This window comes from Protopterus annectens, chromosome 16.part0 (genome assembly GCF_019279795.1).
Source record: "Protopterus annectens isolate FY-2018-M chromosome 16.part0, PAN1.0, whole genome shotgun sequence".
NCBI classification, from domain to species: Eukaryota; Metazoa; Chordata; order Ceratodontiformes; family Protopteridae; genus Protopterus; species Protopterus annectens.
In genome coordinates, this window is record NC_056750.1 from 790838127 (window position 1) to 790856989 (window position 18863).

The following is an 18863-nucleotide window of genomic DNA, read 5'->3' on the forward strand; positions in this document are numbered from 1 at the left end:
GAAGTCCACTGGGCCAAAAAGAGCCCATTTTCAGTGGAGGCCCGGGGAGAAATGCTCCACAATAATTGCAAGTTACACTTCACATGTTACAAAAGGACATGATTCATACAGCTAATTAAATATTTACAGATAAGCTCCATGATATTTGCAATTGGCATATCACAATGTTACAAAAATGAAAAGACATAATTCAATACAGAAATTTCAACATTTACATAAAATGAATATTTTTGTTATAAACTCAATTGTAGATTTAACATTTCAAAATATATAGCTACTAGCCATTAGTAGGTTAGGAAAATATTATGCATGGAGAGGGTAATAGTATATTTGAGATTGAAGAGTATAGTACAATACATATTTGAGAGAAAATTTGTTTTTGGTAGGGGAGGGATTGTTTTGGATGGGATGAAGTAGTTGGATATATCGGTACTTACATATTATCGCAACCAGATATTCGCAGTTGTGAAAACCGCACAGAGATCTTGAAAGAGTGTCATTAATGTTGGGCGAAATGTAGTGTAACATGTGTCCTTATACCACAACATTGCCTTTTCTGTAGTGATGGCAATAAAATTGAAAAAAAACATACTGTTCGTCTTTCTTTCCGCACTTCACTAGCATAATTTCTCTTCTTTCAAGTCCACCTGCTGCGTGGTTCTTTCTCGGGCCAGCACATATCGTGAAAAAACTGTAATGTGCAATTATTTCAAGCATGCATGCCAGTACTGTCCTGGAAATGGGAGTTGAGATGACCCGAGCAGTATGTGAAGAAAATGTAGTGGCTTTTTGTGGGACTTGGTTGCGAAAGAACAGAAATGCACTCTGATAGCTTTCTCTTTCAATCCTACACATGCTGTGTTGGCTCTGGGAGTGTATGAGTGTTTTACTGGTAAAAGTATCACTTCTGTAAATGTTGCTTTCTCCCCCTCTTTTTGGCTGGAGTGGGAACCGTCAGCTGCTTTTTACCCCCTTTTCTGCTGGTATGGGAACTGTCAACCTTTAAAAACAGTTCTGGGCATGGGAATATGCTGCAATACTTTAGCAGACATCGCTTTTGCTGCCACGAAAAAAGGAACGTTCAGTGGGCAGACTTGCAATAACCGACATGCTGGCAGTCAAGTGCATAAAAATACAACACAGTATTTTTTTTTACTTCTCAGTGATAACACTCCCAAAAAACAACCTGAACTGTTACAGAAAACACAGTATTTAACATTTTTAAAACATTAACAAACATATTGCCTGATTGTCAACCAGCCGGTATTGCCGTCAAAAATCTGGTTGTGATAATAAGTAAGTACCGATGAGTCAGTTCAAGGTGGAATCAGGGGGGGTGTTAAGGTGGAATGAGGGGGGGTGTTAAGGTGGAGCGTGGCAAGGGCATTCCCATTTAGAAGAAAGATGACAGAGTAGCTAAGATTTGAAATGTGTATGGTTAGGTAGGTTGTGTAGGTGTGTGGGGAGAGAGTTCCACTGTTTAGCTAAGGAGTGGGACAGCAGTAGATGGCCAGGAAGTTGTGCAGGTTTGCAGACCTGAAGGAGATTTTGGTTTTTGGATCTGAGTGAGTGGTTGGCAATGTAAGGTTTTAAGGAAGTAGCGAGAGCTGGGCAGTTGGCAGGTTTAAATATGAGCTTGTGAGCAATGGTGAGTTGTAGGTAACTGAGGTAGTTGGGTAGTTCAAGCCAGTTGAGGGTGAGGAGGGAGTGGGAGTGGTGGGATGAGTTTTCTTGAGTTGGTTGCAAATTTGGAGATCTTGTGATAGCAGAATTCAAGTTTGGACTGAAGGCCAAAATGGAGACTGGTGAAAAGAGGGGCAACATACATAAGGGAGGGGAGTAAGAAGGTGGATGCAAGAGTTTGACAGGTAAAGGTACTTAGGAAGTGGTTGGGTCTGTAGAGGAGACCTAACGTTTGGTGGGTTTTCTTGACTGCGGACCAGATGTAGGTGTCAAATTTTAGTTCTTCATCAATAATGATGCCAAGAAGCTTGGTGTTGGGAACGATTTCAAGGAGGGTGTTGTTTTGGCTCTATATGGTGAATATGGATTTGTCAACGGAGTTTTTTGGTAGGGGAAAAAACATTAGTTTGGTTTTACTTGCATTTAGTGCCAGATGGTTAAACTGCATCCAGGTTTCTGTTTTGGAGAAGGCTAGTTGGGTTTTTGCTAGGAGCTCAGAGGGGGAGAAGGCTGAGTAGATGATTGTTGAGTCATCTGCAAATTGGATGATGGATGAGTCTGGGATGGATTGGTGAAAGTTGTTAATGAATAGGTTGAAGAGGGCCAAGTACAGAATCTTGTGGGACACCTGTGGGAAGGGGGAGGTTGAAGTTTTCCACTGGACTGCTTGTTGGTGGTTGGACAAGTAGCTGGAAAACCAGGCGATGGTGGTGGGAGGAAGCTGTAGGGTGGAGAGATGGGATATAAGTAGGTTGTGTGAGATTGTGTCAAAGGCCTTTGACAGATCTAGGAATAGTGTGGATACGAACTTGCCTGAGTCGCGTTTAAGGTTTATGGTTTCAAGAAAGGAAAGGTGGGCAGTCATGGTGCTGTGGCCAGGGTGAAAGCCATGTTGGGTAGGGGAGAGGATATTGTTTAGTGTTAGGTGGGCTACAAGTTTTGCCTGTATTGTTTTCTCTAGTATTTTAGAAAGAGGGGAAAGGATGACAATAGGCCTGAAGTTGGTGGTATCAGTATTTTTGCCACCTTTGTAGAGGGGGATGATGTAAGCATCAGGACGTATGATTCTTGTATGGATCTATTTATAAGAATAGAGATGGGATAGGCAATGCTGTGTGCAGACAGTTTGAGGAAGGTGGGTGGAAGGTTGAACTTTACCCTTAACTAATGACTGAATAATGTAATTCTGTCACTTTACCCTTTAAACTGATGACCAAATAATGTGAAGAATGATGTAGTAGAATTGTATGATGTAATAAGCCTGCCACAAATAATTCTGTCACTTTACCCTTAAAACTGACTGAATTTTACATACTGAACATTTAGAATAGCTGTGTATATTCTGGAAACTATTAGTACCTATTTTTCTGTCAGTATTATCTGAACATAAATACACCGAAAACTAGTACTGTTGTACAATTGTCTGAAAACATGAGAACATTTACATACTTAATACCATTTTTGACACTTTCCTGAAAATAGATAAAAAATAAACTAAAAACTAGTACTATTACGCAACTGTCTGAAAATATGAGAACATTTACATACTTAATACCTTTTCTGACAGTGTTACCTGAAAACACAAAACATTAACTTAAAACTAGTACTGTTATATAATTGTCTTTGACCAAGAGAACATTTACATACTTGCTTTAACTCATACATTTTTACTTTAAACAAACACTGAAGAAATAAATGAAACACATAGACAGTTGAGTTCTGCACCACAGCCTTTGCCAAATTTTACTCTGCATTGTCCCAGTCACTGATGAGGTACTGGAAGACCTGCTTTAATGTCCAAGTGTCCTTTTTATAGTTATGCCTCTTAAACCTCTCCTTTTCATCTCTTGTGCAAGGCAGGGTGGCTAGAGTTTTTGATTGTATTTATTATCAGGTGCTTAAAATAAAATTTGCAGCTTTAACAATTATAAACTGATAGCACTGCCTGTTGCCTGACTTTATTTACATTTTTCAGCATGAAATAATCATTTGCTGCTAATAAACTGTAATTTACTACAGTGCCATGGAAAAGCTGTAACTTTATTATTAAATTAAACTGAAACCTCAGTGACATTGTTTTTCTGTCATAACCTCAAATGAAACTAAAGTAGCAATCTGACACTGTGCATTTCTGCACCTATATAAAATTAATTTTAACTGTTCAACTTTTTACATTTGCTTTCATGATGCTCAGATTTTAACGTACTGTTCTGTGAGTGAAACTCCACCCATTGTCTTAACATAGCCGTTTTTAAACTGAAGTCATTTAACTTTTCAGTACTACTGAATGCTGCAAGAATGTATCATTACTGTCTAGAATTTTCTTGGATAAACAGTATGAAATATAACTGCATAAACTGTACTAAATAATTTTTTTTTTACCATACTGCCTTATGAAATACAGTACTGTTTTTAATTCAGCTTGCTGAGCCGGCTGTAATCTGATCTGATGTGTTTGGTAAACCAATTTCTGTATGAAATATATACAATCTTAAACTGATTATATAGACACATTTATTACCAGATTTAAATTGATCTGATTCTGGAAGTTTACTTGTCTGTATTTTATACAATCGTGTGAAGTTTCTTTATCTGGAAGTTTACTTGTATGTCCTTTATACAAGTACAGTGGATATAAAAAGTGCACACAGCCCTATTAAAATACCAGATTTTTGTGATAAAAAAATGAGACCGCAATAAATAATTTCAAAACTGTTCCCACCTTTAATGTGACATATAACCTGTACAATTCAATTGAAAAATAAACAAATCTGTTAGGGGAAAAAAATATAAAAAATACAAAACGTACAATAAGCTTTGCATTAGTGTGCACACCCTTAAATTAATACTTTGTCGAAGCACCTTTTGATTTAATTACAGCATTCAGTCTTCTTGGGTAGCAACCTATCAGCATGGCACATCTTGACTTGGCAATATTTGCCCACTCTTCCTTGCAAAAGCTCTCCAAATTTGCCAGATTGAGAGGGTATCTCTTGTGCACAGTCCTCTTCAAGTCAGCCCACAGATTTTCTATTGGATTTAGGTCTGGGCTCTGGCTGGGCCATTCCAAAACTTTAATTTTCTTCTGGTGAAGCCATTCTTTTGTTGATTTGGATGTATGCTTGCGGTCATTGTCGTGTTAAAAGGTGAAATTCCTCTTCATCTTCAGCTTTCTAGCAGATGCTGAAGATTTTGGGCCAAAAGTGACTGGCATTTGGAACTGTTCATAATTCCCTCTACCCCCAGTTCCAGTGAAGAAAAGCAATCCCAAAAACGTTCAGGGAGGCTGCCAAGAGACCTACAGCAACACTGAAGGGAGCTACAGGAATTTCTGCAGGAATGTGGTATGGTCTGATGAGACCAAGGTTGAATGTTTTGGCAATAATTCCAAAATGTATGTTTGGTGCAAAAAGTACAGTTGTGTATACCTACCATAAATGCAGATGTTCGAGTGTCTTCACTGTTGCAGTCATAACTGTAGGGTACTCCTGCCGGCAGGCAGCCCGAGGTCAGCCAGAATATCAAAGTCTGGGTCCGGCGTCGGCTGTATCGGCACGAACCCTGACGTCAGAACGCATGGGTATAAAGCTGACAGTCGACGCCATCTTCTCCAGCCTTTCTTGCCCCTGATGTCAGAAGCCCCCATAAAACCAAAAGGTGTCCCAAAGGAATCACAAATACACCAGGAAGGTAGTGGAAAATAAACCAGAGGGGTCTGGAGGGAGGGAAACACTGACTGCAACAGTGAAGACACTCGAACATCTACATTTATGGTAGGTATACACAACTGTACTATGTTCTTCGTGTTTCACTGTTGCAGTCATAACTGTAGGGTAGAATCCCAAAGCTGAGAACACGGGAGGAGGTTATGAAGAAGAAGAAGGGGCAGCTAGAAGACCCTGCAAAACAGCAGAGGCAAAGCCTGCCCTAGACTTAGAGTACAAAGGGAGGTTATAGTGCTTGGAAAAAGTATGTACAGAGCTCCAAGTGGCAGCCTCCATAATGTCCTTGGTAGGAACTCCTCTGAGAAAGGCTGCTGAAGTGGCAGCTGCTCTAGTAGAATGAGTCCTGACAGTACCTGGAATCTGTTTCCCATAAAGACAGTAACAATATCTTATTCCATGAGCAATCCATTTGGAAATAGTTTGCTTAGAAATAGCTTTACCTAGAGAACTGGAAGCAAATGAGACAAGCAATTGATCTGATTTCCTGAAATCTTTAGTTTTGTCCAGGTAAAAACGTAGTTGCCTGTGCACGTCCAATGAATGCAAAATCCATTCCCCCTTATTTTGGGGTTTTGGGAAAAAGGTAGGAAGGTGAATAGTCTGATTTAGAGCCACTCTAGAAACTACCTTAGGCATAAAAGAAGGATTGGTCCTCAAGGAAACTCTGTCCTGATGGAAGATGAGGTAAGGTTCCACGGCCATGAGGGCTTGCAACTCAGACACCCTTCTGGCAGAAGTCAAGGCCAACAAGATAGCTGTCTTCCAGGATAAAAACTTAATATCCGCAGAGGCAGCAGGCTCAAAAGGAGGCAAAGTAAGCTTTTCCAAGACATAGTTGAGATCCCAAGGAGGGACAGGAGGAGATCTAGGAGGTCTTAAATTCTTAGCTCCTCTCAGAAATTGTCTAACCAGCTGGTGTGAAAAACTGGGAGGATCACAACTGAAATGAGCCGAAATAGCAGAAGCATGAATTTTAATGGAAGAAAAGGAAAGACCTTTAATCAATAGGTCTGAGAGATAAAGTAAAATAGAGGGAATATCAGGTAAAAAAGGATCCGAACCACGATCCTGCATCCAAATACAAAATCTTTTCCATTTTGAAGCATAAGATTTCCTTGTACTAGGACGCCTAGCTTCTAAAAGAACATCCAAAACTTGTTTAGGAAGGGAAGAAGGAATCAATTGCCTTTGATGAGCCAAGCTGCCAGGCAGAGAGTCTTTATTTGGGAGTGAAATACCTGACCCTGATGCTGGGACAGTAGAGAATGGATCAGAGGAAGATTCCAAGGGGGTTCCAAACAAAGGTGCAGAAGAGTTGGATACCAAAACTGACGAGGCCAATTTGGAGCTATCAAAATAATCAGTCTGGGTTTGTCCAGCTTTATCTTTAGCAATACCAGAGGCAGAAGAGGAGGGAAGGCATATCCCGAAAGATTCCTCCAGCTGAAGGACAGGGCATCCACTTTCCAAGCTGTCTTGTGGAAGGACCTGGTGCAAAAGAGAGTCAACTGATGGTTGAGATGGGATGCAAACAGATCTATCTGAGGACAGCCCCAAACTGCAGTTATCTTGCTGAATAAGATGGGATCCAACATCCATTCGTGAGGATCCAAAATGTTTCTGCTTAAGCTGTCTGCTAAGAGATTCTGATTTCCTGGAATGAACTGTGCCTGAAGATCCAGATTCAAATTTAGGGCTGTGTCCCATAAAGTCATGGCATGTCTGCACAGGGGGTAAGAGTGAGAGCCCCCTTGCTTGTTTATGTACCACATGACTGTGGTATTGTCTGTTCGAATTAGCAGAGGTCCTGGCTTCAAAAGAGTCTGGAAGGCTAGAAGAGCATGTTGGACTGCCAACATTTCTTTCAAGTTGATGTGCCATAGAAGGTGTTTGTTTGTCCAACAGCCCTGTTGGCATTTGTTTAGAAAATGAGCTCCCCAAGCATAATCCGAGGCGTCCGTGGTTATGATCTGAGTAGGTTGAGGAAGACGAAAGGGTTTCCCTTCATTCAAAACACACGCCCTGGACCACCAAAGGAATTCCTTCTGGAGGCAGGGAATCAGTGGAATCATTGTATCCAGACTGTGGCAATGCTGAGACCATACACTCTTTAGGTACCATTGAAGTTTCCTCATGTGAAGCCTCGCATTTGGAATCAACAGGATGCAAGAGGCCATGTAGCCCAAAGCCTGCAGGAATTTCCTTGCAGTGAGCTGAGTCAAGGTTGCCAAGGACTTGAAGATCGAAGCCAGCTGCAACTGTTTTTCTGGAGTCAGGAAGGCCATCTGTAAACTTGTGTCTAGAAGAGCTCCCAAAAAGATCATTCATTGAGAAGGAATCAAATGTGACTTTTTTTATGTTCACTGAGAATCCCAGCAGTAGGAGAAGATGTTGAACAAAATGCAGGTGTTGAAGTAAAAGGTCTTTGATGTCTGCCTGAATTAGACAGTCGTCCAGATAGGGGTAAATCTGAATCCCCTGAAGTCTGCAGTAAGCCACTACTGGAGCCAGACATTTGGTAAAAACTCTGGGCGCAGTAGATAAGCCAAATGGCAGTACAGAGAATTGGAAGTGTCTCGAGCCTGCCTTGAATCTGAGGTACTTTCTGCATTGTTGCCTTATGGGGACATGTAAGTAAGCCTCTTTTAAATCCAATGTCACCATCCAAGCATCTTGTGAGAGCATTGGGAGAAGTTGTTGAAGAGTAAGCATCTTGAATTTTGGAATTTCCAAAAAGGTGTTTAATATTGAAAGGTCCAGAATAGGTCTCTAGGAGTTTTGTTTTCTTGGGACCAGAAAAAGTCTTGAATAAAAACCTTTCCCCACCTCTAGAGGTGGAACAGGTTCTATGGCTCTTAAGGCTAATAAAGCGTCCACTTGATTTAAGGCCTCTGTCCATTGATGTTTTGGCAGATCTGGCCAGCCGGAAGGCCTTGGCAAAGTGTGAAAGTGGAATCTGTAGCCTTTCAAAATCACGTCTAACACCCATTTGTCCTGGGTAATGTGAGTCCAATTTTGGTAAAAAAGAGAAAGTTTTCCTCCGAGAGGGGCATCCAGGGAAAGGGGACCTTTAGCCCAACAGAGGGAGTCATTGGGTCTGCTTTCTTTGGGTTTGAGGTCTGTCTTCTCCCCTTCTAGGTGAAGAAGCAGTCCACTGTCTAGATCTGTAAGAGGCCTGAGCCTGCGCCCGACCTCTGGAGCATCTATATCTTCCCCTTTGAGGCCTGTCAGAAGTGGGAAAAGACCAATTTTTGGAAGGCCAATTTCTATAAAATCTAGGAGGCTGTACTTGCAAAAAATCTTTTACAGTCTGCATAGACTTGGCTTTTTCTTCCATCTTTTTAATAACCTCCTCAGCCTTAGATCCAAATAAGACATCATGCTGAACAGGGGCATCTAGCAATTTAGCCTTAACTTGTTCAAGTAATGTCTGCTCACGAAGCCAAGCATGTCTCCTGATAACAGTACCAGAGGCAGCAGCCCTGCAGGAAGCCTCTAAGGCATCAAAACCACAATGTAAACTATGTTTGCTAACTTGTTCAGTTGCATGCAACACATCCTGTAATTCCTTGTCCTCAGCACATGCAGGAAAGGTAGAAAGCCTTTGTTTTAAAACAGATAAAAGAAACTGTTGATACTTAAACATGTGAAACTGGCAATTTAAAGCCCTAATAGAAAGGGTAGCTGAAGTATAAACCTTTTTGCCCCACCTGTCCAGGGCCCGAGAATCCTTTTCAGAGGGGATAGGATTCTTAGAGGAGGCGGCCTTAGCAGCCTTGGAACCCCAAGAAATAGTTTCAGGATCAGCAGAAGGGTTCTTAAATAAGAATTGATGGGAATCAGGGACCCTGTAAAATCTATCAGGCTTAGAAGGAGCAGGCGGCATGGAATCAGGATTCAAGTTAGCTTCAGAGAAGGCATCATCCACAATGTCAAGTACAGGAGGGATAGCTAAAGGCCTGTGTTGAGGGAGAAGAAGAAATTCCCTAAGTCTCTTTTTGGAAGCAGAGTAATCCTGACCTTCCCAATGGAAATGCTCCCTCATCTCATGCAAGGTCTCCCCAAAAGAGAAATCTTCAGGGGGAGAGGCAGAGGGAACAGAATCCTCTGCATCCGAATCCTCATAAGGAGGAAAAGAATAATCCTGATCAGAGGAAAAAACTGAAGATACTGAAGCCTGATCAGAGGAATCATAAGGGATATCCTGTCTAGGCCTTTTCTCAGGAGGAGGGTGAGAGCCCCTGATCATAGTTAATAAATCCTCAGCCATCCGTAGTAATTGCTTCTGAGTCTTAGGAGCTGAATCTGAAGAAGCTTGAGCAGAAAGTCTGGGTTTAACAGGAGTCTTTGACTTAGCCTTTGCCTTTGTGGAAATAGTAATATGTGAAGGCCTGAAGACCCCCTCAGAAGCCGGTACCTGCACAGCAGTTCTGGACCCATCTGAAGGAGCGACGTCTGAAGGTCCTGCAGCAGACAAATTACCAGGCCTAGATGGCTCTCCATGGGAGTCCGTGTCGGCCATCGGTTCTGAAGTGGCGGACGACAGGGGCTGCAAAAGCACTTCACTGATGACCGCCGAACCTGAAGCTGGCTCCAGCTGCAAAGTATCCTGTTTGGACCTCGGAGGCCTGTCCTTGTCTTTGCGTTTCTTCTGTATTCCGGTAGTCGGTAAAGTATCCGACGACATCCTATAGTTAAAACATCTACCGAAGTAATTCAAGGCCCAATCGTACCTACGCTTGATAGTGCGAGAATTAAACCTGGCACAGAACCGACAGCAAGAAACGTCGTGGTCAGGGCCTAAGCAAGGTAGACAGTAAGAGTGGAAATCTTTATGAGGTATTTGTTTTCCACACGATACCCAATTATTAACTTTTTCTGACATCGGAGGAGCAAGAAAAAGGTTTCCCCAACGGGGTACTTAGCTTTGAGAAGAGAAGTAGAAAACTTCGGACCGATGACAATTACACCAGGTAGTCTTGAAAACACCAACCAACAACAAGCGAACTGCTTTGCACCGCATGGCAAGAAAGACTGGGGAAGATGGCGTCGGCTGTCAGCTTTATACCCATGCGTTCTGACGTCAGGGTTCGTGCTGATACAGCCGACGCTGGACCCAGACTTTGATATTCTGTCTGACCTCGGGCTGCCTGCCAGCAGGAGTACCCTACAGTTATGACTGCAACAGTGAAACACGAAGAACATCAACACTTTCTATCACCAAAAGAACACCATCCCCATGGTGAAGCATGGTGGTGGCAGTATCATGCTTTGGGGTTGCTTTTCTGACTGATTCTGCACTATTATCCCCCTAAGTGCAATATTTGTACTGGCTTGTATACTGAATGTTTTAATCTACATTTACCGTATTGCTACTTAACTCTGTACCTGGAATTACATATAAACAAGAATTTATTACATTCTGAACATTTGTAATTGAAATTGTACTGTGACTTAAATCTGTATGTTGCATTACATGTGCTGCAGCATTTACAAAAGAATTTGTGTTACGTCTGAAAATGTACTGCTAAAAGCTGACTTAGTCTGAGAAACATGAGAAAGTGTGTCTACTGCAGTCTGCATCTGTGATTTAACCCTTTTGCATTTACAAATGTTTAACATTTCTGAACTAATAACTTTTAACTTTAAAATAACATTTCTGGAACACAGTTTTTTAGACTGATTTACTCAATTTTTAACTTTACATGAAACATTTACTGATGTTTTAACTACAGAAGTATTATTTGACATGTTTATACAAGATGTATACAAGCGACTTTTACTGATAAACTTTTATGAGCTGTTATCTAAAAAGTGCATATAAAGTCTTACGTAACTTTATGATTCTGGAAGAATGTGTCTTGTTGTCTGTAGGTTTTTTAAACTTTTCTTACTTCTTGGCTGTGTGATGTCACACTAGAAACTTGAAAGTTTGTGGAGATGGTAAAGCACATAGCTGTTAACTGGCTAATGTATTTTCTGTTCTGAAGGAACACTGCTGAAGTTTGCTGATTTAGTGCTTGTGCTTCCCAATTTGTGTAACAGCTGCAATTGTTGTATGTAGAGGGACGTTGTTTGCTCTGGCTGTTTTCTGTATAAAGTTTATTAGTGGTGTCTTACTAAAAGGTCTGGTTTGTGAGGAGTAACTGTAGTGCTGTGGGGCTGTGGCCTTATTATGTATGGAGATGACAGTCTGTTGTCTGGAAAAATATTAATGTACTGCTGAAAAATTCTTGAGGAATACCTATAAATCGAGGTAGGTGGTGTGCTTATCCTGGTTCATGGTGGGAAAATCTATAGCTGGCAAAAATGTGATATGGTAGTTTTCCAATAGTTAATTGGATATGGAGTAGTTCAAGAGAATCATGCTATTTGACAAGTCTCAAAGTGTATTTGGTTTTAGTGAAGATGGATACACCTCCACCTTTGGTTCCTTCATGCTCATTTTGAGGTCTGAACATGTGGAAAGCATTGCAGCCCTCCATGGCTGGGATGCTCTCAGTGGCCTTGAACCATGTCTCAGTAATTGCACAGACATCAGCATCCTCTAAGGTGTGGAATGCTTCCAGGGAGTGCAGTTTTGTGTTTCTCCTGATTATCAGGAAATAAAATACATTGTCCAGCTCTCTGTTTTTCTTATTTTAAAACTGCTCTGGGAACACATGGTAGTGCTTTCAGGTTTCAAGTGTATATGTGCTCATCATCAGAGTGATGAAACGTCTTTAAAAATAAAAAAAAATAAAAAAATGAATACTGCCGCATTACCTGCACCCAGCCTCTCCTGCACAGAGAACAAATGCCAAGACGCTTGAGTAGCTTAAATAATACATGTTAGGTCTTGGGGCTCAGCATGCATTTTTTATTGTGAAGAGAGAAAAAAATATCTGTGTTTTAGTTTTACATGACTAAAGCTTGCTTCAAGGATTTCTTTGGAGCAGGCTCAATAGCACCTTCTTGAAGATTTATCTGTCACTGTGGCTGACTCTTAGTACCAAGTGTAATAATGATGTTTTAAGCTTTACTGAGAGCCATCTGCTATCCTGATTTTTTCAACAAGAAACACCTTTATTGAATTATTAAGTATGACACAGGCAATCATACATTTATATAAATGAAAACAAACTGTACTAACATATTTTTAGTTGCAATCATTACATCACATATAACCTTCCATATAGTTATTGTTAGTCAAACAGCACATAACTCATTAAATTCCTGGCTTTCCTTAAAGCTCATCTGTCCTCCAAAACATTATTCTGCATGCATTGTTCCCACAATTCCCATTTTTTCTATATAATTTGTAAAGAACCCTTTCTAAAGATCCCACTTCCAATTATTTTATCTCTGTTACTTTATTCAGTACTTCTAGTGTAGTGGGCTCAGATGTTGATATCCATTTTCTAGTAACTGCTTTTTTTGGAAGTCACTAGAATTAACTGCAGCAAGACCTTACTATGTAGGCAATTCCAATTTTATATCACAGCTCAAAAATAATTTGGTTAGTTATACCAATATGCTCACCCAGTATTTCTGATGTAGTAGTTTGCAGAGAACTTTTAAAGTATGACAACTCATTACAGTCCCAAAAAATATGTTTCCAATTACCTCTTTCATCCCCATCACACATTCAACATTTGCAATCTACTTGAGAAAAAAATCTTTGAAATTTGCTTGTGGTATAAAAATAGCTATGCACAGACTTCCAAGAAAAGATTCTAAATCATCTTGACTTTGTTGAATATGTGGGAGCCATACACACACACATATATATATATATATATATATATATATATATATGGATTCACCTTATAATCTCAAAATACTGAAATCTCCAATTTCAGTATCCCGAGACTATAAAGCCAAACATTCACAATATCGAAACCCCAAAAGCCCGAAATTCAAAATCACAACTTTTAAATACACCCTCCACCACATAAACTAACATACATGCACCTTCCTCCCCACATTACAACAAACCAACAAAACACACACAAACACAACACAAATACATACACCTACCCTACATATAAGCCCCCCCTGCATCCCCCATGTGGGGGCCTGCGCCTCCCACACCCCCACTACTTATATATACTAAACCCACCACTACATCCCCACTACTTATATATACTAAACCCACCACTACATACTCTATATTCCCCTTGCACAAACACATCACATACATACGACCACCACTTATCTGAATCTCCATATATATCCACACAATGGCAGGTAAACCATATCCTACAGCACACCGCACCTTACAAACACAGCAAATCCCATGTATCGCACCACGGCAACCGTGGATTCGACACTTCAAATTCGATCAAGTGCAGTTTCACTCAACTGCACTTTTGGCATTTCATCTCGAGATACTGAAATTTGAGATTTCAGTATTTCGAGACAGTAAAGTGCTTAGATATATATATATGGAAGCCAACTCAAACCGAAATACTAAAGGAGGAGGCGTCTCCATATTCATAAAGGATATCCACACCTCCAGGCTAGTTGCTCAACATAATACTCCGAAATTATCCAAGTACAATTAACACTGGGTAAGACTGCGATTCAAGTTGTAGTGTGTTACAGATCCCTGCCATGCCCCAGAACCCCCACTCCATGTTTTTCGATATACTGGATAATATTAAGATACAGCCCAATACCTTAATTTTGGGAGATTTCAACTACCCCTCCATCAACTGGGAAAACTACTCATGTACTAACTCATTTGCCCAATTTTTCTGGAATTCATCAATTCCAATGCCCTGGACCAGCTTGTCTATACCCCTACCAGGGGTAGCAACATCCTGGATCTGGTCATTACCAATATGGGTAATAGATGCTCCACACCAGAGGTCAACTCCTCTCTGGTCAGGTCTGATCACAAGCTAATCACCTAGACATGTAATACCCCCCCCCCCCCATTAAGGAAACCACTGTAAAAAAACTTCTCCAAAGCCAACTTCATGCTTCTTAAGTCAGAAGTGGCAAACTTCATTACACCCTCACAGATGGAAAATAGTGGCACGACTGCTGAGTCATACACAAATGCACTGTATAAGCACATACACGAATGCATAGACCGTGCCATCCCCAACAGAACCAAGATGGTTTCCTCCAGAAAAAGGAAGCCAATCTGGTGGTCCCCTGCCATAAACAAGCTCTACAAGAGAAGGAAGAAACTGTTTCAGAAAAGAGTAAAATCTCATGACTGCAGGAACTCCCTGGTCAGCCTCAGCAAGAAGCTGAGATCCCTCATAAAATCCTCCAAAGCTAGTTATGAAAATAAAATCTCATTGGATTCTGAATACAACCACAAAGCCTTCTACAGCTATGTCAAGAATCTCAATGGCAATACTCCGATCTGCTCTGAACTACAGCACAATGGCACTACATTTACCGAACCAACTGATATTGCCAACATCCTGGCAGACAGGTTCAGTGCTAACTTCACCACCCTCACCCCCAAAGGGTCCATCCCCATACCGGATGATTGCAACCCCCCTGAAATCACAGCCGCACAGGTGAAGACCGCACTCTCCAAAGCCAAGAACACAGCATCTATGGGACTGGACAACATCTCGGTCTGCGTTCTGTACGAATTACAGAATGCACTGGCATCCCACCTAAGTACCATGTTCAACCATAGCCTCACGTCAGGCTTTGTGCCTATGAAGTGACACACAGTGACAGTTATCCCACTCCACAAAGGGGGTGCCATCACAGACCCTGGGAACTACCGCCCCATTAGCCTGACGAGCCTGGTCTGCAAGGCCATGGAATGCATCATCCTAGAGCTTATAAACAAAGACATGGGTAACCTCCAAACTCTGGACCCCACTCAGTTTGAATTTTTAAAGGGAAAATCACACCTCTTAAACCTGAATGACTTCTTTGAAGCAGTCACTAGAGCTGTAGCCGAGGGTAAGGTAGTGCACACTGTCTATCTTGACCTCGCCAAGGCTTTTGACACCATTCCCCACTCTGGTATTATAGATAAACTCACTGGACTAGGCATAAATCCCTATGTCACAAAATGGGTGGCCAACTGGCTCAGTGGCAGAACCCACAGAATTAAAGTAGCAGACTAAATCTGACTTCAGACCAGTGACAACCAAGTGGAGTACCACAGGGGTCAGCCCTCGGTCCTCTCCTGTTCGGTATCTACTTTTCTGAAGTCCAGCCAAATACAGCTGGTCTTTGGCTAACAAAATTCGCAGATGACTGCAAACTAGAAGCCATAATCCATTCACCTAAGGATATGGACATTCTACAGAGGTCTCACTGAGACTGATGCTTGGTGTCAAAGTCATGGCTTAAAGCTCAATGCCAAGAAGTGCACTGTCATCCCCTTTGTGAAAAATACCATACCCATGAACTACCACATAGGTGGTAGCCTACTAAACACCAAAAGTGTGATAAGAGACCTTGGGACACAGGTAGAAAGTAGTCTCTCCTTTGATAATCACGTCACCACAGTAGTCAGGAAACCCTTCTACATGGCACATCTCATCACAAAGGGGTTCTCCTCCATAAAAAGAGAGGTCATCATTCCTCTCTACTCATCCCTTATTAGACCCATCATAGAGTACAATGCCCCGCCCCATTTGGCATGTACCATGCAAGACATCTGCAACAGCTGGAATGGCCACAGAAATACCTCACTAAGAGGATTACCAATCTCAAACAGATGCCATACGCTGACCGTCTCAAAAAACTCCAGCTCTACTCCATCGCATATCGCCTACTCCGAGGCGACCTCTGCCTAACGTACAAAGCCATGTTTATCCCAGACCTGATGGACATGCTACACTTAAAGAAACCCCAATCTCTCCAAGTCACACACTCCAGGGACCTAAACCTAAACAGAACATGCTGGAGGGATAGATTCCTGTCCCAGAGACTTCTCCTGCTATGGAATAGGCTGCCATTCAGGTCAAGCAAAGCTCCTCATTAGCCCTCTTTAACAGAAATCTTGACAACTGGAGGGGTAATAGGAAATTCACCCCTGGAATCACTGCTGTGGCTCTGCTCAACAGGGGCACAGGAAAATAATTTTCTTGAGCGGCGAAAGCCAGGGAACTCATTTGGCTAGGCCTCTATAGGCCCTAGGGCCGATAGCCTAGTACTTACCTATGAACACACACACATACATACATACATATATATATATATATATATATATATATATATATATATATATATATTTCCCCCCATTGTTTCTTTGTGAATTGCTTATCCAGTCTCTCTTCCCAATACATTCTAACCCCCTCTGATTCATTCCTATAGTTATCATGCAATATTTTATATGCCCTACTAATTATCCCTTTTTTAACAGCAGCTTCTGTTCTAGATTCTGCTAAACACTCTACGAGTGCTGTTTTTTTTTATTCACTTAGGCTGCACCTGTTCCTTTCTCTTTGCCTATACTCTGATATCAATCCTTGGTAGGGAAGGCAATCTCTAGCCTGCAGTCCAAACTAATTCTTAGCCTATTCAAATTCTATTACCTTTCCTTCTCTAATTATTTGCTCCCAATACTTTGGTTCCTTTGCCAGTTTTCTCCAGTAAATTCCATCCCCTCTTGCTTATTAGCTATATCCATAATTTTAGTTATCACTATCAGCAGAATCTTCTTTCTCCATTACTGTGTTGGCTTAGCTCTTACAATACTTTCTCCTACTTTATGAATATAATGTACTGTATGGTTATTGTTATTATCATTAAGGATTGGCATCCAAAATCCCAGTCTCTCCTTATTAGCTAATCTGATTTTGCTCACATTTTTGGTGTGCTCCTCATAAAATTTATAGCTTTCTAGAAATTACTGAGAATTGCAGTTACTAAATAATGACAGATTTTTGAGCTTCAAAAAATCATATCCTTCAGAAAATCGAGGTAATGCAAAAAATGTTATTCTAGCACATTTTTGTATATAAAAGTGGTATTTAAAATATGTCCCTGTTTTTGAGCCTTTGACACTCATTTTCTGGTTGTATCGCTGATTCTTGTTAAGAGGATGAGAGGTATTATTTTTCATTTATACTCACATGAGGTGTAAACAGCAAAGTGACTATAATTGCTGACTGGGGCCTCTCTGTGGATGAAAGTAACCTAACCTTCTGTTGTTCACTCAATTCAAACAGTACAACTTTGCAGGATTAGTGTGCAGTTGTATGAAATAAGCTGGAGTACTTTACTATTAAATACATGTGTGAAACAAAGTTAAAATACATTACTGTGTCCATAATTATTTATTTATTTTTTTACCAGAGTCAACAATTGGATTATAACTGCTGGACATGTAAACAGTCTGCGAATGAGAATAACATCCACATCCACCATCCAATCTACCCATCATACCCCCAAAATCTCCTCACACAGTTCTCCCATTACAGTAAGCCTACCTTTCAGAGTTTACTAACAAACACAACTTATGCTGATAAACTGATAAACAATTAACCCAAACCATAATCTCTTACTCAAACTAACTTCACAACTTAACTCACCCCCTACTTCTACTCTAATAACCAACATCATGATCCTCAAATCTCTATCCCTACTTACTCAAATAATATTTCTAATTAGGAAACCAGTGCAAAGGCAAGAAGTGCAAAAAATTCCCAGTAATAGCGTAGTAAAACTTTAATAACCGCTTTCGTCTAAAGACTTCATCAGAATACAAAATAATAAAATCAGCCTGCTTTAAATAACACTCCACATGAACAATTAAACAATTAATCAATTAAAAAAATGTATAATTGTTTTAAAAACTACTGACAATCAATTAAATAGTGATGTAGAAATATTCTTATCTATACATAGTTAGGACAGTAAACTATGTATAGATAAGAATATTTCTACATCACTATTTAACTCACTCAATATTAACTTATATAACTTTACACAACTAATCAATTCCACTACCAGGCCTTCCAAGAACTTCATCACTGGAACTACAATAGCCTGGATTCTAGTATCCCATCCTTACTATATCTCTGATAGTGGTATTCTCCCAGACCCACTAGCTGACCATTTCCCCACTTTTGCCCACTGTCACCCCTCTTCTATACAACTAACTCACACCTATATTTCCACACGCTGCCTAAAGAACTTCAATGCTGAAACCTTCTCAAATGCACTAAAAAGCACAAACTGGAACCCATTAAAACCTCTTTCCCTAGATAATGCTCTATCCTACTTTAACTCTACTTTCACAAACCTGCTCAACTCCTTTGCCCCTCTAAAACAAAATGTATAAAAAGTAACCCTGTGCCCTGGTTAACCAAAAACACCTAAGCTACTATGTAACTCTGTGACAAAGCCTGGACACGTTACCACAAAAATAAAACCACTACACTTATTACCTTAGACCGCAAAGCCTATTTCTCCACTCACCAAACCAACCACACCACCAATCCCAAACTGTTTTGAAAAGGAATCTCATCTTTCCTCAAC

The 18863-nt window shown here is 40.7% G+C and overlaps 1 long non-coding RNA gene across 1 annotated transcript in view; it reads left to right on the plus strand.

Annotated features, from left to right (window-relative positions):
* LOC122791018 overlaps positions 1-18171 on the plus strand; it is a 226555-nt gene extending 208384 nt beyond the window's left edge. The window contains exon 3 of the long non-coding RNA XR_006363062.1: positions 17679-18171. This is a non-coding gene — a long non-coding RNA (uncharacterized LOC122791018). The remainder of the gene's footprint in view (positions 1-17678) is intronic.
* Positions 18172-18863: the final 692 nt, after the last annotated feature.